General features: G+C 47.3%; 1 long non-coding RNA gene across 1 annotated transcript; it reads left to right on the top strand.

Annotated features, from left to right (window-relative positions):
* The first annotated feature begins 9,550 nt into the window (after window positions 1–9,550).
* On the top strand, window positions 9,551–18,713 carry Gm31314 (predicted gene, 31314). The gene is made up of 3 exons (NR_166577.1): window positions 9,551–9,692; window positions 17,720–17,861; window positions 18,386–18,713. It is a non-coding gene; the product is annotated as a predicted gene, 31314 (long non-coding RNA).
* Window positions 18,714–23,066: the final 4,353 nt, after the last annotated feature.

Here is a 23,066-nt window from a genome sequence, read left to right as displayed (position 1 = left end):
AGTAACACACACACACACACACACACACACACACACACACACACATGAACATACATGCACACACAAGCACACAAACACACACAGTCATAGATGCACACACACATAAGCACACACGAGTATATACACCCAGAGGCACACATGCACACACAAGCACACAATGCATGCATACATGTACACACACACAAGCACACAAACACACACAGGCATGCATGTATGCACACATGCATACTGCATGCACAAATGCACTCACATACACACTCAAGCATGCACACATGCATACACACATTCACTCATATGCATGCACACATGTACACACACAAGCACACAATGCATGCACACATGTATACACATACACACAGAGAGGCATGCACACATGCATACACACACACACACACACACACACATGCACAGAGGTAGTGTCTCAGACTCTCCACATGGCCTCACTTTGAGGTTGAATAGATATGATCATATATACTAAGTGGCATTTATATTTTCCCAGAGGCTTGGGGCTCTCAGCAAAGTAAAAGTAGAGAGAAATATTTCATAGAACATCATAAAGCTTCCATTGCTCACAGCCCTATAAGCCAAGGGATGCTCAATGTTTCTTGGAAAGTGGGGAGGGAAAAAAAAACAGTAATACAAAAGACAGTCTCTGGTCTGGTGAGATATTCACCCAGCATCTCTGGGGAAAATCATCCTGAGTATGCATGGGGGCGGGGGAGGGGAGGTGAGCAAGAGTGGAGAAGGAAGGAGGAGGTGGGGTGGAACTTCACATTAGCACCCTTCTCACAGACCAGGACATACCTCAGCGAGCACTTGCCTAGCACATAGGAAGCTATGGGTTTGATTCCTAGCACCATAGAACTCAACCTGTAATCCCTGAATTGAGGAGGTGGAGTTCAAGATCATCTTTGGCTCTAAAGTGAGTTTAAGGCCAATATAGTCTATATGAGATACTGTCTCAATAAGTCCAACCCCACCTTCCCTCCTCCCGTCCCCCCCAAACAAATAAAACCAACCAACAACAGAGTGGAGAGCAATGGATTAGTGAATATAGTCCAGAGCTCATTTCTTGTTTTCTCTACTAGCACACAGTCCAGGGCCCAAAGCCAGGGGAATGGTGCCACCCATAGTGGACATGTCCTCTGACTCCAATCATGTCAATCAAAAACAATTCCCCACAGATATAACTGCAGGCAAACTCAATGTAGAAAACATAGACAGTCCTTCACGGAGCCTCCCTTCCCGGGTGGTTCTAGGTTGTGACAAGTTGACAATTAAAGCTGATCACAATAAGGTGTCTGTCTACCCACAAGTGGCAAAGGTGGGTCATATGATAATGCCACACTTTGTTATTTGAAGGACCTCCATGCTGACCACCACAGAGGCTGGACTGAGATAAACATTTCTGATGACCTATCCCAGCAGCCCAGAGACAGATGGTGTAGGGAGCATTTGGTGAAGTCAGAGAAGGAGCCAGAGATGCTAGGACGATGGAGCTGAACCATTGAATAGATGGGTAAACTGAGGTTGGGGGAGGGGCACAAAGAGACTCACCAAAGGCATATGAATGAATGTATCTCTTGTGGACTCTGGGAACCTCTGTGAGTTGGTGTGATGTGATCTTTTGGGTCCAGCTGTTTAGTCGAGAAACATTTGAAGTCCTTCAAGTCAGTGACTCTCAAGTGTAATTTATTAATTTGCTTCCTTACCCCCCTTTTTTTGGTTGTTGTTAAGGGTTTGGGTAACATCTGTAGTTAATCCACCCCCTCTTTTTCTTTAGCTGAACCCACTGATTTCCATTGATAGATTTATCTCCCTCCCCCACGTCATCACAGGAGCGGGGCTTGCGTCTGCCGACTGAGATTCATGAAGGCTCTGACATGTACACTATGCAGGCGCTACCCACAGCTTTAAGAGGCGGGGGCTTTTGTTGGCACCTTCGTCTACTGTGTCCATGGTGTTGGCTTTATGTATCAGGCAAGGCCAGAATGTCACTGTCACAAAGCAGGTCCAGGTTCAAAAACATGGAGTCTCGTTACTCACTTTTCTGGATATTGGGACAGATGCCACTTAGAGGAGGGGTCGACTTTGTCCTTTAGTTTGAGGGGACACAGTCTATCATGTTGTCTGTGGTTCCATACGGGGTAGTGGGTGTTTGCAGCCTTATTGATTGGCCTCTAGGCAGACTACAGGGAAGATAGGCTTCATTGGAAGAAGGCATGCTATAACTCTCAAGGCCTGTCTCCCAGTGACCCTTTTCCCTCCAAGCCAGGACCCACCACCCTCTGAAGTTTCCCTAACTTCCCCAAACAGCAGCACCAGCTGGTGTCTGACTGGCCAAGCTACACATTTAACCCATTGCACCGTGAATAATGGATTCAAGGCACCGACTGGAAGTCATTCAAACCGGCAAGGTCCTTCTGATTTCAGGGCCCTGCAACAGAGCGGCTCCAACATCCGGGATGCCAGGTCTGGTACAGGCTTTGGGAAATTCTGCTTTAAGTAGGACCAATTTACTGGCACATCCTAGGTCCCTTGGGGACTCTGAGGCCACCCACCTTGCAGGAGTGGGCAAGCAATCAGTTTCCATGTGAGAGTTGAAGTCTTTACTGGGGCCAAAAGAAAGCCTGATGTGGCTGAACTCCTGATTTGAACTCCAATTTGTCTTAGTCAGGGTTTCTATTCCTGCACAAACATCATGACCAAGAAGCAATTTGGGGAGGAAAGGGTTTATTCGGCTTACACTTTCATACTGCTGTTCATCACCAAGGAAGTCAGGACTGGAACTCAAGCAGGTCAGAAAGCAGGAGCCGATGCAGAGGCCATGGAGGGATGTTCTTTACTGGCTTGCCTCAGTGGGTAAATAGCTTGTTACAGGGCCGGAGTTCAGATCCCTAGCATTTGTGTAAAAGTCACATGTGTGGTATAAGCCTGTAACCTCAGTTTTGGGGAGGGGACAGGAGGATTCTAGGGGCCTAATCTGAATAGCAGGTTCACAGAGGGAGGAAAGAGAGAGAAGACTGCCTCAGAAATAGATAGAGTGGAAAGTGCAGAAGAAGATGCTTGGTATTAACCCCTGCCTCGCATACATGGGCTAGCACACACACACACACACACACACACACACACACACAGACACCACACACGATGTTATAGTTGGGGTAGAGCAAGAAGGAACAGCATATATAGTTGGAGGGAAAAATAGCACCAGAGTACAAGTTCAGGCTGGGTCAGAAGCCCTTGTTCTCCTATAATAACACTGAAAAACTCCTTCAAGAGATTTAGCTGGTTGTTGGGGCGCCATGACAGTAGCATTTGTGACAGACCCTACTTTGTGCTGTTCCTAAGAATGTCCCACTTCCCTCTCTCGGAGCCACATGGGTTGAGTCTTTGGAAAATAGAAATTCTATTTATTTACTTGCTTGGGCTCAAGTCTTAGAGAAAAAGAAAAAAAAAAAAGGGAGAAGGAAGGAAGAAAAAGCAGATTTTTTTTTTTTTTTTTGGTAAGAGCAAATGCCCATTACAACAAAACATAATTTCCCTGCAGATTTGCCTTGGTGAATTGAAAACGGCTTTCACTGTGTTCATTCCAAGTAGCAGAGGCCATTGTTCCCAAGGTCTCTGCTAGCTCTGCATTCTGAAGAGGCCCTGGCCCTGGTGGGGCATTGCAGTGTTCAGAGCTGGCCTGTCCCTACTTAACAAGGAGAGAGAAGTTCCACCCAGTAGAATAGCCATAGTTCTAAAACTGTCACCCCTTGGGCTAGAACAACAAAACCCAAGATTGAAAAAGCTTGGGAGGCTTACACTGGACATGGTGTGCTCAATATTTTGATCTGTGAAAATCAGGATCTCTCTCTCTCTCTCTCTCTCTCTCTCTCTCTCTCTCTCTCTCTCTCTCTCTCTCTCTTTCTCTCTCAAAATTTGGCAGCCACCTAAAGGTAACCAAGGAGGCAGGCCAAAGAAGCTCCTATAACTTTTTTGAGACTTTAAAAATCTCTCTCTCCCTCTCTCTCTCTCCCTCTCTCCCTCCCTCCCTCCCTCCCTCCCCTTTCCTTTTCTTTTCTTTTGGACCATCCCAGTCTCTTTCCACATCTCCATTTCTTCTGTTCTCTCTATCCCCACTTCCATCCCCCGTGGTCTATGGTAAAGGAAGGGAAGTATTCCTGACCCACCAAGAACGTATTATCAAGTGGATATACAGATGAGAACAGCATCCCCGGCTCCTGTTAGGAAACATCTCTGCCGTGTGCGTGCGTGTGTGAGTGTGTGTGTGTGTGTGTGTGTGTGTGTGTGTGTGTGTGTGAGAGAGAGAGAGAGAGAGAGAGAGAGAGAGAGAGAGAGAGAGAGAGAGAGGAGGAGAGGAGGAGAGGAGGAGAGGAGGAGAGGAGGAGAGGAGGAGAGGAGGAGAGGAGGAGAGAGAAAGAGAGGGCAGCTAATTATAGCGTCCTTCCTGCCTTTGGCAAAAGTGATTGGTCCAAGCATGAGCATGTGACTCAAGCCTGGCCAATCAAATTGTTCCCCTGAACTTCTCCCCCACCCCACCCCACCCCACCTCGTCCAGTAGGTAGGGATTGTTGTTCATGACTGACATAGTTCTGGTGGCAGCTGCCTTAGGAGCATCAAATAGTCTCAAACGAAGAATGGATAATGTCAGAAAAGAGATAAGAGACTTTGAAAATCGATTCCATGGCTACCAGTGTCCCCAGGGGGCGTTCCTACCTGCCTTTTCTGTGTCTGGGGAAGGCTTACTGTGTGTCCCTCTGTGCTGTGTCCATCCCCGCCCCCGATAAATTTTAGTTGAAAGCTCTTTGTCACCTACACCACAAGTTTGGATTGCATCTTCTAGGGGACCAACGTGACAAACAAGGAAGACCCAGCACAGAGATCTACAGCTGATGCATCCTCTAGTGTGAGGGGTAAAGTCCCAGGCTCACTGTGTGTGTATGGAGGTGATTCTAATGCTCTTGTCCCAAGTAAGGGGTAGGACATCACTGTAGCCAGGAGCTTCCGGAGATAAATACCTTGGACCCAGGTACCATATTACTGGGCAAGTTATTTAAACCTCTCCAAAGATCATACCAGTACAAAAATAAACAAAGGTTTTTGTTTTGTTTTGTTTTTGTTTGGGGCAGGGAAAAGTACCTAGGAAGGTCCTTTAGGTTTGTCAGTTCTTGCCACTTTCCACTAAGTATTCATTCAGAGACACTGACTGCAAGTATAACTAGCACCTGACTTCAAGAACTCGCACAATAGTGACTTGATGTGACGATTTCTTGGCATGACAACCTTACAAAAGCCACTTACATTCAGCAAGAACTTTGCTTCAGATTTCAGATTTTGGACCAATCATGCTCAGTACAATATCTATCCTCTAGGAAACCCTGTGAGGGCAGTGAGCCACACAACTCCCAGTCAGCCACGTGATCATAGTGGTAAAAGATAAAAGTGGTAAAAGTGGATGATGCTCACTCATACTTCTAGATGGTTCACTGAGAGGCTGAGGCAACATGTTCATGGAGTTCAAGGTTAGCCTGGGCTCCATAGCACGACACGGCCTTGAAACCTAAGAGACAGAGGATGTAGCATAGTGGCAGAGTGCCTGCCTAGGGTGTGTAAGACTGTGGGTCCCATCCCCAGGACTGCAAATGAACACGGAGACTCCACACCACACTGTGATGGTAGCTGTTCTGCATATAGGCTTTCGATCAGGAGACATCCAACTTGCTATTCTCAAATAGGCTTGGTGTTAGATGATTAGCTGCAGGTAATAGAAGTGTCTGAAGGTGCTTGAGGTGGCTTTCGGGTCAAGTAGCTTAGGGGTATTGAATGCATATCTATTTAATTGTATTTTTAATCGATGATTTGTCATGTGTCAGTGTGTGTATGTGTGTGCATGTGTTGTGTATGTGTACACATGCTAGCATGTGTGTGTAGATCAGTGGACAACTTTTAGGAGCTGACTCTCTCCTTCTGCCATGTAGATCCTAGGGATTAAATTCCTGTCTCAAACTCCTTTACCAGCCGAGAAGAAGTCCCCATGAGAGGTGGTGTTCGGGGCACTGGGAGTGTGTCTGTGAGGACCACCTGCCCAGGACTGAGAATCAAGACAGACTTGTTAGGAAGAGTGAACAGAAAGCCACAGCATGAAGAGGAAGAAGAAGGGAGACCAGAGGAAGGGAGAGGGGGAAAGAGATGCTGCTGTTGGGGGACCCAGTAGAGAGGTGAGAGGACACAGGGGTTCCCAGGGGTCCCGTGGGGGAATTGCCTAACTGGAGCATGAAGTAGGAAAGACCACAGATGGGCAGAGCCAGTGAGAAAAGGCCACAGATGGGTGGGGCCCGGGACATAGAATCTGGGAGTCCATGTTCTCATATTAGTACTTTAGGGTCCTGAATGCCTCTCAAGAATTGACACAAGGCAGTTTGACACCAGTGTTAGGGCTGGGAGCAGAGAAAGAATCAGACTAGAATCCTAGCGCAAATGGGATGCTTGTGCATGTGTGCATGCATGCGTGTGTGTTGAGCACACACAGGTATGAGAGCATGTGGGAGCAAGTAGAGGCCGGAAGTTGATGTCAGGCATCTTCCTTGACCACTCCCTGCCTTATTTTCTGAGACGGGTGTCTCCTCTTGAACCTGGAGCTTCCCATTGTTTCAGCTAGGCTGGCTGGCCACTACGCTCGAGGGACGCTCCTACCTCTGCTTCCCCAGCACTGGGACCGCAGGTGCACAGTGACATGGTTGGCTTTCTCAAGTGACTTCTTAGGGTCCAACTCAGAGCTGCATGTTCCAATAGAATGTTTCCGAAGATCCCAACCTTGCATCGTTTCCTGTAGGAAAACTTAAATGTTTCAGACAAAACCCAGCTTGCTTAAAATGCCACAGAGCCGATGAAGAAAAGGATAGAAATCAGCGCCATGACCTTCAGAACTCAAGCTAGTTTGGAGAGGTCTCTCTTTTTTGGGGGGAGGTACTCCCACTCTACGCCCCTGCCTAGACCAGATCTGGCCCCTGGAAGTTCTTCTGCATGCAGGCAAAGCTCTGATTCCTCACGTTCACATAACCATGCTGTCTCAGGAAGCTCGCAATAATTTTTTTTTTTCCTGAGAGGCAACGCCTTGCTTCCATCTCTGCAAAACAATGTATTTATTATTGCTAAGCCATTTCCATCTTTGAGGAGAAAATCTATACCACATGACTCCCCAAAGCAGAGTGGTCCCGGCTTACAAATACAGTACGTTAATAGCTTTGTAAACATTTATTCAGGGTGACAGCTGAGGGGACCATGTGGCATTAATTAGAAGGCCTGTGAGGAGCAAGGGTAACACGGAATTCATTGGCTTTGCGGAGGCAAGGCTCTTGGGGGCGGCGGGAGGGGTGAGGAGAAACCTCATTCAAGTATGTTCTGACTCTGTTGATGTGGGGTGTGTTGTGGGGCATGGGGGTCCCGGCTCTGAGGGAGACAAAGCTGCATCTTGGCAGAATGGGGTCTGAGTTAGGGGGCCACATGGTGGCTGGCCATGGGTGGCTTTCTCTGGATGATTACTGTGACAGAAACTTCTAGCTAAAGGCCCGTTCTGGGGTGAGGAAGAATAAAATCTGACAGGGTCAGCATCCCCAGGACTGATGGATTTCAGGGGAGCAGCTCTTCCCACATTAGCTAACCCTTTATAGTTCTCTGTGTGTGCACGAGTGTGTACATCCGTGTGTGAGTGTGTACATCTGTGTGCAAGTTTGGAGACTGGAGGACTGGCTTTATTGTAATGAGAGCACATTCCACCTTCATTTTTATTTATAATTTCTTATGTTAGAAACAGTTTCTTACTTGCCTGGAACTCACTGGTTTTGGTTGATTGGCATCCTGGAAGCCTCCTTTCTCTACCTCCCCAATACTGAGATAGCAAGCATGTACCTTTATGCCTGGCTTTTTTTTTTTTAAACATGGATGACAAGAATTGAATTTAGGATCTTGTGCAAGTGAGGCGAGCACAAAAGTGAGCTGACTCTCTAACAAGGCTGTTGCTACCTGCCTTCTCTGCCTACCAAATGGCCCGGAGCCTGAGAAGTTACAAAGTCACCCATCTCCTGTCTCCTCCCCCAGGAAGGTGTATCTTGAAGCCTTCCATAAGTGAAGCTATCTAATCCTAGCCTTGTGTCCCTGGAGAGCCTTGAATTTACCTGTTTCACATGTTTTCGTTTATTCCCATGTGGTCATACACCCAACATGAATATCCCAGCAGTTTGGAGATGGGTAATATTTGTCACCTGACTCTAAACGTACATTTCACATTGGCAACACACCCCTTTAGGTATCCACACACGTGTGTGCTACTGTGACTCACAGCATGGCTTCGAATCAACTCATGTTTACTCTTAAGGTGGCATCCAAAATATTCATCAGCTCCTTGGATGATTTCACATTTCGGACACCCTGGTGGCTATGTGGTTGGTTTTGGCATGTCTTCGTTTGGGAACGTTCTCAGGAGCCTCTTAGTCCAGAAAGGACTCAAACCAGACTCGATCTTTCTCTGTTCCCGAGACCCATGCTGGTGGTGTGTGTGTTAGTGTTATAGTTCTGATGGGAAAGGTATCCCAGCAGTTGAGAGCCAAGGAATACCACAAACTTACACTGTACAACAAACTTCACACAAGGATTTTACTGGGAGGGGAAAAACCCAGCTTAGAAGCAGCAGAGAACTGAGCAGAAGGCAGGCTTCATGTAGGATTTCTTGGGAGTGGGGAGCTTTCTAGGGTGGGGATTGGTGGGATTTTAAGTCCAGAGCTTGAAGAGAGCTCAGGGATTGGTGGAATTTCTCTAGCGCAGGGGCTAGGTCCAGCCATTAGGGCAGTTACTGGGGGTTGAACCTGGTGGTTGGATGTCCTGAGGGGAAGGGCTTCCACTATGAACCTGCATAGATAATGTCCTTGAAGAGAGAGGAACCTTGGGAAGACATAGGCGCACTCTCTGGGATACAGGTTTACCCACAGGGGGATGGAGCAGAGAGAAAGAAGGCTGGCTAGGTGAGACCTGAAGATGCAGGGATGTGGCAAAAAGCTGGAGATCTCAGGTCGGCTTCCTTGGCTCTGTTGGAAGGACCTTCTTTCTGGTCTCTCCAGCCTGGCTACATCTCTCATTTCCCTCCTACGCAGCACCTGGTTGAATCCTACTCTTATCTTCACATTACACAGAACAAAGTCTCACTCGATGTTTGGCCTGGTATCTGTCCTCCTCCCTGTTAGTCCTACGTACTCTCTTTTCTACTTCCTGTCTCCACCCTCTAGAAGACCTCTCTTTTGTACTTCCTGTCTCCACCCACCAGACAGACCGCCATGATGTATTTTCACCAAATGGTTTTCAAATATTCTCTCCCCCACCCTCCGCCCCCGAAGCCAAGTCATAGTGCATCATCTAAATTAGATCATATGGGAACTGCTGTGGGTGAAGTCGAAGGCCTTTCCTTCCTATCTGGAAAGTTCTAGAACTCTCCCCAATTATGTGGTCGAATCAATGTCACATAGAATAGACGGAGAAGCTACTGCTAAAGGACAGTGGCCATTCTGTGTGGGAATGGGGCAAGGGTGGGGCTCAAGTCCCATCTTGTCTTATGTAGGACTCAGAGGTGCTCCAGATGACTATGGGCTGACAGGTGCACCCTCTGCATGCACACTTGGGAATCGTATGACCCTTAGGTGAGTTTTCTTGTGTCTCTGGACCCGAGTGGTCAGCGGTTGGGGGGTTCAAATGTGGCATAGGAGCCCTGCATGAAGTAAAGGCTCAAGAAATGTCAGTTTCTTCATGATTGGTGCAATCGGGGAGGGGGCAATAGGAATGTTTTTTAGCGTCTGGGTTCTAGAATGGTTCATCTCATCAACTGGATGAGATTTAGAGTCACCAAGGAAACAGACCTTGAGCTTGTCTGTGAGAGATTAACTAGATTGGATTAATTAAGGTGGGTGAGACCCATACTGAAATGTGATTAGTACCATCCCATGGTCTGCAAAAGTAGATGGGCATGTATCTTTAGTTACTTCCTGACTATGGATACAAGGTGACCAGTTACTTCATGCTAACTCCCACCCTCTCACCATGATGAGATTGTATACTCCAACTATTTGAGTCAAATCAAACCCTTCGTTAAGTTGCTCTTGATTGGTATCTAAAACAATATTTATTTTATGTGTATGGGTGTTTGGCCAGCACGTGTGTCTGTACAATGACTGAGGAAGGGTGTTTTTTGTTTTGTTTTGTTTTGTTTTGTTTTGTTTTGTTTTGTTTTGAGGCAGTTGTGTGTCCTCGGTTGGCCTCTATGTAGGAGAAGATGAGCTGAGATCTGAATCCTTCTGCCTCTACCTCCTGATGGCTGGGCTTAGAGCCACCATGCTTGGCTTGTGTGGTGCTGGGGATGGAACACAGGACCTTGTGCATACCAGATGAGCACTCTGCCAACTGAATCCTGCCCAACTTCTGAGCCCTTGAAGGTCTGATTCTTGTTTGTTGTGTTAGTTTTTATATTCTCTCCACACCTTATATTTTTGATCTGTATAATCAAGGTCATAATACCTGGCTACATCCAATTCCTTGTAGCCATCATACACCTTAGGTCTGAGACACACCCTCCACTGGAGCTCTGAAAGCTTGTGGTAACAAAGACTCTCTAAGCATTTGCTACTTTATTGCATCAGATCTTGTCCCGATGAGATGATGACTTGTCTGGATCTTCCTCCGTCCTCCGCCTCTCCCTCTTCCTCATTTTTTCTTCATTCCAGACGGTCTCCTGATGTAGCCCAGGTTGGTTGATCTCATGATCCCCCGTCTCCACTCCTTGAGTGTTAGGATGACAAGGGTGTTCATGTGTATGTATGTGTATATATATATATACACATACATTTATATACATATACATGTACATGTATTGTATGTATAAATATATATGTACACACACACACACACACACACACACACACACACACACACACACACATATATATATATACACTTTTTTTTGGTAGGTTCTTCATGGTGGGGACCACACATGGTATTTGGCTTGAGTTTGGGAGTCTGTGGCAGGATTCATGGAGTGGGAGATGGAGCCTGGGTAGGGAAGGCAAGAACTGTGCACAAAGGCAGCCTGCTGGGTCTTTTCAGAGCCAGCAGTGGGTGCAGGTGCAGTGTCTAACAAAGCACCCCCCCCCCCCGTTCTGAGTGGGGAGGGATGGTTCTGGCCTTTCAGGTGATGATAATGAATGGTAGGCACATGCAAGGGGAGAGAAGCCGAAGAATGGGGGACAAGGCCAGCAGAACTTCAGGGGAAGAGTGGTGACTAATGGGCACGGGCTCTGAAAGGCTCCCTTTTTGAACCTGCCAGGGGAAGCGGCCTATTGCTGGCCTTTTTTTCTTCTTGCTCTTTTTCTTTTCTTTTTTTTCTCCTAATGTAGGGAGGAGGAGAAGGCTTTTATCTACTCCCAGTATTTAGGCATTTCCTGTGATACTGGCTGGATGCCCATGACTGTGTCTTCCCGACCTCTGAGCCTCCCTGTGCCCCCTGCGAGCCTGGCAGACAAGGGTTAAGTCCAGGCCCTACGTACCTACCTCAGAAACCATGGGTGCTTCTGTGAGCTGTGCTTGCCTCCCGTGCCAGGTCCGATACCTGCCAACCTCAGGTTTTAGCCAGAATCTCAGGGTAGCGCTTCATATGTGTGACAAATGAGGGTCGCTTCCCAGTCAACTCCTGGAGTGGGGATGTGATGTGCTCCATCTGTCCCATGTGACCTGCCTTCTAGGTCTGTGGCTGGGATAGAGAAATAACCTAAAGACATGATTCAAAAAGAAGAGGGCCGGGGATGTAGCTCAGTGGAGGAGTCCTTGCCCAAAACAGGAAAGGCCCTGGGTTATATCCACGGCCCCACAAGGAAACCAAAGGAACACAGAAACAACAACAAGAGCCAAAGCGTCAGGAAGAATGTTGGACTCTGGGGGCTCGGGGTTGGCGAATGACCAGAAGAGCTGTGTGTCTCCTCCATCTTTCTTACTCCTGTTTTGCTTTTCAGTCTGCTCCGGACACATCTGGTTTCTCCCTCTCTGGCTGCTCCCTTTCAGATCCCTAGTGTGGAGGGGAGTCTGAAACAGATGCATGCAGCAGTAGAGGGGACACCAGTCTGTCTCCTTGCTACTGGATACAGCGTGGTGAGCAGCCTTATCAGTCTGTCCCTTACTTCTGATTTATCTTTTGTGGGCTGGGAGTAAGGCGATTTTCTCCTACCTGGAAGATTCTAAGAGGCAAACATTTCAGTGTGGCCAGGATATTTTATCTACTTCCTAGGATTTTTTTACTTATGTTTTTTTGTTTTGTTTTTGCATTTTTGTATTTTTTTTGAGATCGGGTTTCCTTTGTGTAGCCACCAGGCTTTTTTAAAGTTGTTATTATTATTATTTTTTAATCTGAAATTCCAAATGCTCTTAAAACCTCAAACCTGTCATATCCTACAACTTAATGCATACAATCAAGAATCAAAATATTACACAAGACAGCTTCCTATTCAGGGTTACATGGGGACAGCAATACATTTTTTGTGTTTAGTTTTGGGTCCCAGTCCCCAAGATAACCAATCTCACCCTGTCTGAGCGAATATTCCAAAAAACTGAAAAAAATTCTAAGCTCCCAAACACTTTTGATTCTGAGAATTTCAGATAAGCGATGCTTGGGGTGTCTTCCGAAGGTCATGTCTCACCTCTAGTCTGTTATTTTCTATAAGGAGCAGCTCCGGGGAATGGGGACCCAAAAGCCCGGGCTGGGAGAAGGAGTCTTGGAACAAGGGTGGTAGAGTCCGGGTGATACTCAATCGCAGCTCAGCCTGGGGGCATAGCCAAGTTCACAGTTGGGTTCACAGCTGGGTTCATGGCCCTGGTTCTGAAGTTACCCCCCGCCCCCCACCTTGTGCCCCCCTTTTTTTCAAAAAGGAAGTCATTATTGTAGCTGCCAAATCAATATTAAAACCAGGGGCTTCTGAGAGGACCTGGCAGGCAGCTCTGGCAATCTTTTTACACTTCTTAATATCGGGGAGAAAAGGGAGCGTCTCTCCTGGGAAGGCCTGCTGAAGCCATGGGGATTCCCCGTGGCCTGGTGAACTCCCAGCTTGGGGTCTGAGAGAATTTACATCTCAACAAAATCAGGAAGGGTAGGAAGAGCCATGCCCTGGTTTCTTGGTTGGAAAGGATGTTCATAAGATAGAGTGGAAAGAGAGAGTCTTCCAGAAGCCAGCATTACTCAGGAAAAGCAAATCCCAGTGCTGTGGTGTTGCGGGGGTCTGGCTTTGCTTGTATGGGTGAGGGAAACCCAGCTCTGTAAACATTCCTGATCGATTTTCCCTTAAAGCCACGCATGCCACTTCCCCAAGACGTCTGAAAGTGCAGCGTTTATCCTCAGGGTAAGGAGAGACTCATAGAGGACACAGTTAGTTCCCGCAGTATCAGTGGGGAAACAACCCAGAAGACAGGGCACTAAAGCTAGCCAAGAAATGAGAGCCACATGCCAATGATAGACGTTTAAGATGCTGCTGTGAGCCAGGCGATGGTGGCACACGCCTTTAATCCCAGCACTCTGGAGGCAGAGGCAGAGAGGCAGGCAGAGAGGCAGAGAGGCAGAGAGAGGCAGAGAGGCAGAGAGGCAGAGAGAGAGAGAGGGGCAGAGAGAGAGAGGGGCAGAGAGAGAGGGGGGGCAGAGAGAGGGGCAGAGAGAGAGAGAGAGAGAGGCAGAGGCAGAGATAGGGGCAGAGAGAGGCAGAGATAGGGGCAGAGAGAGAGGCAGAGAGGGGCAGAGAGGGGCAGAGAGGCAGAGAAGGGCAGAGAGGCAGAGAGGCAGAGAGGCAGAATGGCAGAGAGAGAGAGGGGCAGAGAGAGAGAGAGGGGCAGAGAGAGGGGGCAGAGAGAGGGGGGCAGAGAGAGGGGCAGAGAGAGAGAGAGAGGCAGAGGCAGAGATAGGGGCAGAGAGAGGCAGAGAGGGGGCAGAGAGGGGCAGAGAGGGGCAGAGAGGCAGAGAAGGGCAGAGAAGGGCAGAGAGGCAGAGAGGCAGGCCGATCTGAGTTGGATGCTAGCCTGGTCTACAGAGCGAGTTCCAGGACAGCCAGGGCTGCATAGATGCTATTGTGATTTCTTCTTCCTGGACTCTCCCTTCCCTCCTCTCCCCTCCTTGCTCTTATCCTCTCTCTCCTTGCTTCCTCTCCCCTTCCCCTCCTCTTCCCACTACTTTCCTCTCCCTCTTCCCTTCTTTCTCACCCTCTTCCCCTTCTCTCCCTCCTTCCACCACTTTCCTCTCCCTCTTCCCTTCTTTCTCACCTTCTTCTCCTCCTTTCCCTCCTCTCACTACTTTCCTCTTCCTCCTCCCTCCTCTCCCTCCTCCCTTCTTTCTCACCCTCTTCTCCTCCTCTCCCTCCTTCCACTACTTTCCTCTCCCTCCTCCTTCCTCTCCCTCCTCCCACTACTTTCCTCTTCCTTTTCCCTTCTTCCTTTTCCGTCTTCCTTTCTTCTCCTACCTCTTTCTTTCCATAAATATTTGCCAATCACCCCTACTCTGTGGGCATTGTGGATCTCTGTGTGCCGATGCAGACGTTTATGAAGTTAAGAAGTAATAAATACACAATAAAATAAAAGTTTTAAAAGCCAGTTTCATGGATCTATTATATGATCACACCCTTGTAAATGTGTGTTTATTTATTCATATACTTGAATAGGCAGTAAAGTGTTTAAAAGGTCAGGCACTAAGATGCCACTGCTTGCCCCTCATGGTGACAGGGCTGTAGATGACTCTCATCACTTCAATTTTCACTTTATCTACACTGCCGGAGTCACCTGTGGCAAGCCTGTGTTTCTTGTATAATTTCAAGTTTGCAAAGTCAGGACACCCCGTGGGCTTTGAGCTTCTCCTTTTGTCTTGTTTCCAGTCACTAGGGGCCTGACTGGTTTCTCCTTAGCCACACAATTTCTCTGCTTGTCAAACGTGTCAGGTTGTTACTACCTCAGGGTCTTTGTACATGCTGTTAGCTCTGCCCCAGTTTCTCTTCCTCTGGTCATCGCTGAATGTCCTCCTGTGAGAAGCCCTCTTGCCAACTTAATAAAAATGAATGTTCCCCATACCCCATATTGGCTCTTCTTATCGCTTGCAACTCTAAAGTTGTCTTGACTCTTGGCTACTTGTTTCTTCTCCTCTTTGCTCGCACAGCATATGAGTGTGTGTATTCAGGGACCTCATGTTCTTGGCTCCTGGAACCAAACCTGGCACCTAACGAGAAACCAGTACATATTTGTTGAATGGACAAATATTCATTTGGGGAATAAATATTAAAAAAGGAAAGGATTTACACTGTTAAAAGACACCTGCCCTTTTTCCTTGGCAGGGACTTGTCAGGAGAGGGTGGCCTCTAGCTAAAAGTCCCTTCTGCTCTTTCTCAGCCTCTCTTTCCTTTGTGACCTTGCCGGTGACCCTGAGTGGGCTTCAGGGTCACATATTCTCAGAGTGCAGAGTGCAAAGTGATCAGCAATCGGGCCGTGTAGGTGTTTGGTTGGCGTGTGGTCCATGTGCTGTGTGACATCTCTCAGGTCACATTATCCTTCCCAGGAGCAGTTTTCACTATTGTGTGAGAGGGAGGACCTTTCCACTTTCCCTTCCAAATCAACAGGCAAAGACAATGCCCCTCATGCCCCACCCACATCTGTCTTTTTCCTCATAGATGCCAGGAGCCATATTTAGGTTTTTGAACCAGATTAGGGCAAGGGAAGGGGGAGAGGCATGAAGCAATGTCAAACACCAAGAGCAAGGTCGGTTATATGACATTTGAAGACACTCAACTCAAATTCCTTCGGGCTTGCAGTGGGGGTGAAGACAGTGTAGAACCCTGGCTGCTGCTCTCAGCCCTGAGGCAGGCCTCCAAGTTACAAGGCAGCAAAATCCCTTCCTCCCTCTCCCTTGTCTTCCCTCAGCTGCCTACTGCATTCCACCCTTCTTCCCCCATCTCCCTCTCCCTCGTTTTCCTTTTGGATTTACGATTTTTAGAGTCTCACTTTGTAGCCCTGGCTGGATGTGAACACAGGATCTTCCGGCTTCAGCCTCCAGGTGCTGGTCACAAGCATGGTAATTCTGGTCCCAGAATTCTCAATGGATGCTCTCTTCCTTATCCACCCTGTCAGTTGACTTAGATCCTGAAACACAGCAATGTGACAGGCCAGCTCAAACCATCTGTCAGGAGTACTTTCCTCAAAGACAGTGGAGGGGAAAGATTTATAGCTTCTGCATGCACTTGTGTGCAAGTGTGTGTGTGTGTGCATACATGTGCATGTGCACAAGTGTGTGCATGTGTATGCTTGTGTGTGTGTGTGCATACGTGTGCATGTGCACAAGTGTGTGCTTGTGTATGCTTGTGTGTGTGCATACGTGTGCATGTGCACAAGTGTGTGCATGTGTATGCGCGTGTGTGTGTGTGTGTGTGTGTGTGTGTGTGTGTGTGAAGTGCCCTCAGATTCCCCAGAGGTGATTGGGAGCTGCGATGTGGGTGCTGAGGACCAAACTCAAGACCTCTGTAAAGGCAGTATGTGCTCTTTACTGCTGTCCCACCAACCCCAAAAAGGAAGTTTAGAATTTATTTTCTGATCAGCATACTGGAAAGACCCCTTCAGCCCTTGCTCAAAAAATATGGTAACCACCAGGCATTCTGCCATCCACCTTTATTTCCAGCTTGTGGGAGACAGAGGCAGGTGGATCTCTATGCGTTCAAGGCCAGCCTCACCCATGTATCCTATTCTATGCCATTGAAATCCCATTTTAAAAAAACCCAAAGAAACCAATAAACAAAACAGGAAATTCTAGGACACAAACGATTCTTCCGGCTACAAGAACACTCCACGCCCTGGAGCCTTTTCAGTTGGTTTTAACTCCGTCTCTCATATGGAAACGCTACATATGTTTTCAACATGCTGTAATTACTGCTCACTTTGATACGACCATGTGTGAAAACACACAAAACGTCACCCACCTGGGCAATGTATGTATGATACACACTTACTTTTTACTTTTTTTTTTTTTTTTTTAACCTTGGATTTTGCCTCATATATTTTTATGGCCCTATTATCCAGCCTCACTCGCAGAGACAATGGGTGGAAACTGTAGCAGGATTCCAGATTTTTTCTCCCTGCTTTCATCTTCCCTACAATTCTGCAGACTCCGAGTACTGGAAAAATAAAAGCTTTACAGACTAGGGTCTCCTTGCATAGCCCAATGTGTATCTGTCACCATGTCACAGAGTCCTTGGGCATCCACAGGAAGTACCACCCCCTGCTACCACCAGGGCATGGAAGGGAACTTCTGGGTGCCACCTTCCTGGGAAGTCAGTCCCAGATCTGTCTGTTTTGATTGGGTTATTTCGGGAAGTAGCGGGGTATAAGGTAGGGTAGCCTTAGACTGTGAAATCAGCAGACTCAGAGCCAAATCATGGGGAAGAACTCCAAAGGATGCTGGGTCTGGCATGCATCATCCTTTGACTCAGGCCCTTTGACTAGGTTGACTGTTGTTTGTGCTCAGTGTATGCATGTGTGTGTGTGCATAGGTCTATGCGTGTGCCTAGTGAGTGTGCCTGGATGCCTTTGGAGTCCTGATGTTTGCCCTATCACTCTGCCTAATTTCCTTGAGAGACTCTTTCACTGACGTGGGGTTTGCCATTTTTTCAATCAGACTGGCTGGACAGCAAGACTCTTGAGAGCCCCTGTTTCTGCTGACCCATCTATGGAATCACAGGCAGGGGTGGCTTTTATGTGGGTCCTGGGATCCAAACCCAGTTTCTGCAGCACCTTATGAAACCTCATTGTGAATATTCGTGAGTACTTTATTTTCAATTATGCCCTATGTCCTCCTCTATACAGTTACCCCATCTCATCTCCCTAGCACCCCCTCCGTGGGTTTTAGTCATTACAAAGAGGACTCTGGATCATGTCTTTATTTTGGATGAGACTTTGAATTTTTTTTTTTTGCCAGTGACTCTCTATGTCGCTCACACTAGTGTCTTTACTGGTGAGGCAGCAATGCATGCACCATGCCTGAATTGCAGACTTTTTAGGTCAAACTTCCACTCTAGTTTGACATAGACACTCCTCCCCCACCTATGGAGAACCTAGGGCCAAGGGAAATCCTTTTGCGGAGCAGAAGGTCACAAAGCCGGTCCTGGGGATGCTGGGCTTAGCACCCAGACTTCTTGCTATCATTGGCCATCCTCTCGGCTTCTGATGCCATAAAGCGGGTTTTCTTCTCAGGGTGTGTTAACCCTGGTACATTGGGGGCAAAGGTCGCCACACACTGTAAGCCCAGTCGGCTACCATCCCTCTCCCCTCCTTTAACACGTAGGACGAACTTCAGGACGGCGCGATGCCATTATGTCAAAGACTGGCCCACCGCTGCCAGCAGCTTTCAAAGGTTTGGGGGTCTGCAGAGTCCCTGAAGAATTTTGGCTTGAAGCCCTCTTTCTCCTTCGTTTCTGAATCCAATGGTAGATTAGGCGAAATGGAATCCGTATGGTTCTGATTCATTTACACTTAACTCATCAAAATGTTCCTTTTTATGAGCTATTTGATGTCCAGAAAGCCTTTTGAGTAGATTTTATAAGCCTTTTAAAGACTTTTCTCTTAGAAACAGGCGGTTGCATTTTGCCAAGAATAAACAAACTTGAACCTCAGAAGTGCATCGCTTGCCAAGGATCCCGGGGCCAGAGGACAAGCTTACGAAGGCACCCTGTGCTCGCTCCTTTTCCAGTCCCTCCTCCCTTTACTGCTCTGGGTCCCACTTCCCTTCAGTCTCTTTGCAGAGGTTACTATTGCCTTATTGCCTTCGGTGAACTTTGATGCCCCTCCCCCTCTCCCTCCTCCCACCCAGCATGCCCTGTGGCATTGCTCTCATCAGAGGGGACCATGGCCCCAGAGTGCTCCCCTCTGTAGCTGTTCTGTGTCCTGCCTGGGAACCTTTGAACATGGACCTGAAAGAGATGCGGGCAGAGCCCTCTGCCCTCCAGCTGAACACTCTCCCCTGGTCATGTACAAAAGTCCCTTGTGACGTGTGCATGATCAGGTAGGGGAGACCTTCAGATCCTCTTGTGTTCCATGTTAGGAAACCGAGGCAGGAGGGTCTATGCGATTGCCTAAGACCATCTCACTCATTGAGGGCAAACTCCAAAGACATTTGCTTCATTTTCTTTGCTTCCCTCGCCTCCTAAGAATGACCCAGGAGGTCATGGATGGAGACTCGCTTTGGGCTAAGATATTTCATGGAAAGGAAAACTTGGAAAGCAAATCAAGGACAAATATGAGATTCCCAGCTTATCACCACACCAAGGCTCAGTGGCGATATTTTCAGTGGACGAAAAAGCTAAGCTGAGATACTGAACTCAATTCCACCTGGCTGTCCAGTTAAGACACTGAAAGATGTGAGAAAGGTGTGTATTGGGGCCCGGGGGTAGTATGGCTCAGTAGGCAGAGTCTTTGCTTATCTTGCATGAGATCCTGGGTTCCAACCCCAGCACAGCATAAAATGGGGTGGTGGTGGCTCAGATCTGCGTTCCTGGGACGTGGAAAGTGGAAGACTGGGGAACTGGAAGATCAAGATTATCCTCAGATACAGAGAGAATTTGAGGCTGGTTTGAGCTACTCAACAAACAGATAGACACAAACATACTTGCACACACACACACACACACACACACACACACCACTCACTCTCACACACACATACACTCACACACACTCTCAAATATACATGCACACACTCACTCTCTCACACACACATACTCATACACTTTCACACACTCACACAAACTCTCATACTCACACAGTCTCACACTTACACACTCTCACACACACACTCATACACACATACTTACATATTCTTACACACACTCCCTCACACTCACACTCATACACACTTTCACACACTCATACATCACACTCTTTCACACACTCACACAAACTCTCATACTCACACACACTCATAGACACTCTTACACTCACTCACACACTCATGCACACTCATATACACATACACACACACTCTCACATATTCACACACAGGGCAGAGAGAGCGCTGCCCGCTAGTATTAGAGAATAACTAGAACTTTACAGCTGCTTTGCATTCATTATTCTAAATTTATCTTTACTTTCTGTGTTATGGGTATTTTGCTTGCACGTATGTATGTGTACCCACATGCATGCTGGTTGCCCACACAAGTCAGACAAGGTGTAGGATCCCCTGGAACTGGAATTACAGATGGTTGTGCGCTAAGATGTAGATGCTGGGGTCAAACTTGGGTCCTTTGGAAGAGCAGCCAGTGCTCTTAACCACTGAGCCATCTCTCTAGCCCCCGTGTTTTACTTTTGACTAAGAACACCTTTTGTTTATGCATATGGCACTGTATATAGACTCACACAAAACTTTTCCTTGCTTTTAACTAATTTATTTATTGAGACAAGGTCTCCTGTAGCCCAGGCCGGCCTTCTATTTGCTACTGACCTTGATCTTACGTTCCCTCTGCCTCCATCTTCCAAGAGCTGGACCTACGGGCATATGTCACCACGCTGGCTCTGTTATTTTATTTTATTAAGGCAAGGTCAGGATATATAATGTAGGCTGGTGTGGAATTTGTCATGCAAGGCAGGCTGGCCTTAACTACAGATTTCTTTGTCTCTACTTCCTACATGCTGGGGTTACAGGTGAACACCACACTCTGGTTTGATCTGAAGTGAACTCTTACAAAATGCAGAGGCAGTTTTCACTGGACAAGTGCAGCGGTTCTTACCTGGAACCGATTTACTTATTCTTTGCAGAGGCCATCTGGAGATATGGGAGAAAGATGTCACGGGTCAGGGAATAGGCTCTTGCAAGAGTCACACAGCCTAAGCGCCAACAGCATGAGGAAAGAAAGCTGGAATAGTCAGTGAATACAATACTGGACACAGAGATGGTTTAAGGGTCTCTGGAAGAATATGCTTTTTCCTTTTTTCCCAGCTGGAGTCTCACTATGTGACCCTGGCTGGCCTGGAACTCACTGTGTATACCAGGCTGGCCTTGAACTTACATGAGTCTGCCTGCCTCTGTCCCCGAGTGCTGAGATCAAAGTCCTGTGCTTTCACTTTTGGCTCAGTATTTTTATTCCTGGTTAGCTACAACTGTAGAAAGACTTCCTATAATCCAGATATATTTTTTAAAGTTTTAAAAGATTTATTTATTTATTTTATGTAGACTGTTGCTATCTTCAGACACACCTGAAGAGGGCATTGGATCCCATTACAGATGGTTGTGAGCCACCATGTGGTTGCTGGGAATTGAACTCAGGACCTCTGGAAGAGCAGCCAGTGCTCTTAACCACTGAGCCATCTCTCCAGCCCCCTAACCCCCACAATCCAGTTTTAATCTAGCTTTGCTGACTGGTGCTTAGACACAAAATGGATTATTTGTGCATGTATTTTAAACCAGGTATGATGGCATATGCATGTAATTACAGCTCTCAAGAGGCAGGAGGATAAAAGGTTCAAGGTTAACTGGGCTATATAAACAAGGTCAAGGCTAGCCTGGACTACATGAGATCCTGCTACAACCAACCAACCAATGAGAACCACAGTGTCTTCATCCTCCCAAATGGTACTGTCTGAGTACCTAGGCTCACTGCAAAGGTAGATGGTATAACATACAAAGTTCCTGTGAAGGTAGTAGGACTCCAAAGAAGCCTGACCCCTTGGTGACACGCACCCACGTGTGGTATTTCCTCTTACAGAAGAGGAACATTTTGCCTTTTTGAGAATTAATAGGGAAAATTGTAACTGAATGGTGGAAAAACAGAGTGCCAGCCCCCCCCCACGACCCCCACCCCTGTGAAGAATTAGCTCCACTGCTCATGAGCATACAGACCCTGGAGGGAGAGCAAGATGTGTGTAACCAGAGCAGAGAGCAGACCCTGGGAAAGTGCCATCCCTTTGTTGGCTTCAGCGGAGGAGGCAAATGCACGAACTGTGGAACAGTCGTCATAAATACAATTATTTGTAACGTCAAAGCAACAATGGCAGCCGAGGCGTCCGTCTCTTTCTTTCCCCCTTCTTGTTCCCGAGCGGGGGGATGAAAAAAATCACAGGAAAATGTGAATAACATTTTCATTCACTGGGGTTCCTGGTGAGGTCTGAGTGGAGCCTGCGCCCTGCGTTCTTCTGAATGTGTTTCTCCGCAAGAACGTCAATTCCTTTTTTTTTTGGGGGGGGGGGGGAGCTGAGAGGCACGGCTCGACTCTTTCATGTAAAAGCATTTTTTATAAAGAATGAGGCACTGCAGTGAGTATCTCGACACACCATCAAATGGCGTTCACACCCCTTCCCCTCTGTGGGCCACTTGGTCTGGGAACCTAGTGTCCCCACCCAGGAAGCAGGCTGGGGGTGAAATGAGAACCTGCTGCTGGAGAGAGCTATCAAAGCTGCTTTGAAAAAGAGTAAAATGGGGGGGGGAGTTTTCCCTCTTAATTGTCTCTTTCACAACACACACATGTGCTGGCACAGGCAAATATGTATTCAGAGACACACGTACAAACATATGCATACACACAAACATACACGTGCATACATATATATATATATGTGAGTGCATATACTTGCACAACTTGTACAACTTGCACACACATACAAACATTTATATCCACTGCTACACACCCATATACATGTACACACACACACACACATACACACACATGGCTGATCTTACCACAGTGACCCAGAGACACATGAAGGGCTATTATCCTCCTCACCCATTATGGTGACAAGACCCATTTTCTAAGTGCTGTTTGGGGACCATATCCTTCAATTCCCATGAGTCTATGATTTTCCTCCCCCCTTTTTTTCTCAATTTAATATTAATATATTTGCTTCCTGCCACTGAATCTGTTTTGGATTTTATTCTAAAATGAAGCAGCTTGTAATATTTTTTCTCTCCTAATTTCAAGATTTCCCTTGTCCCAGGGACGGGACCCTAACAAATTAAGATTTGGATGGGAATCAACTTC

Source organism: Mus musculus, chromosome 5, assembly GCF_000001635.26.
Source record: "Mus musculus strain C57BL/6J chromosome 5, GRCm38.p6 C57BL/6J".
Classification (NCBI taxonomy): Eukaryota; Metazoa; Chordata; class Mammalia; order Rodentia; family Muridae; genus Mus; species Mus musculus.
This window is presented reverse-complemented; position numbering and strand designations above follow the sequence as displayed.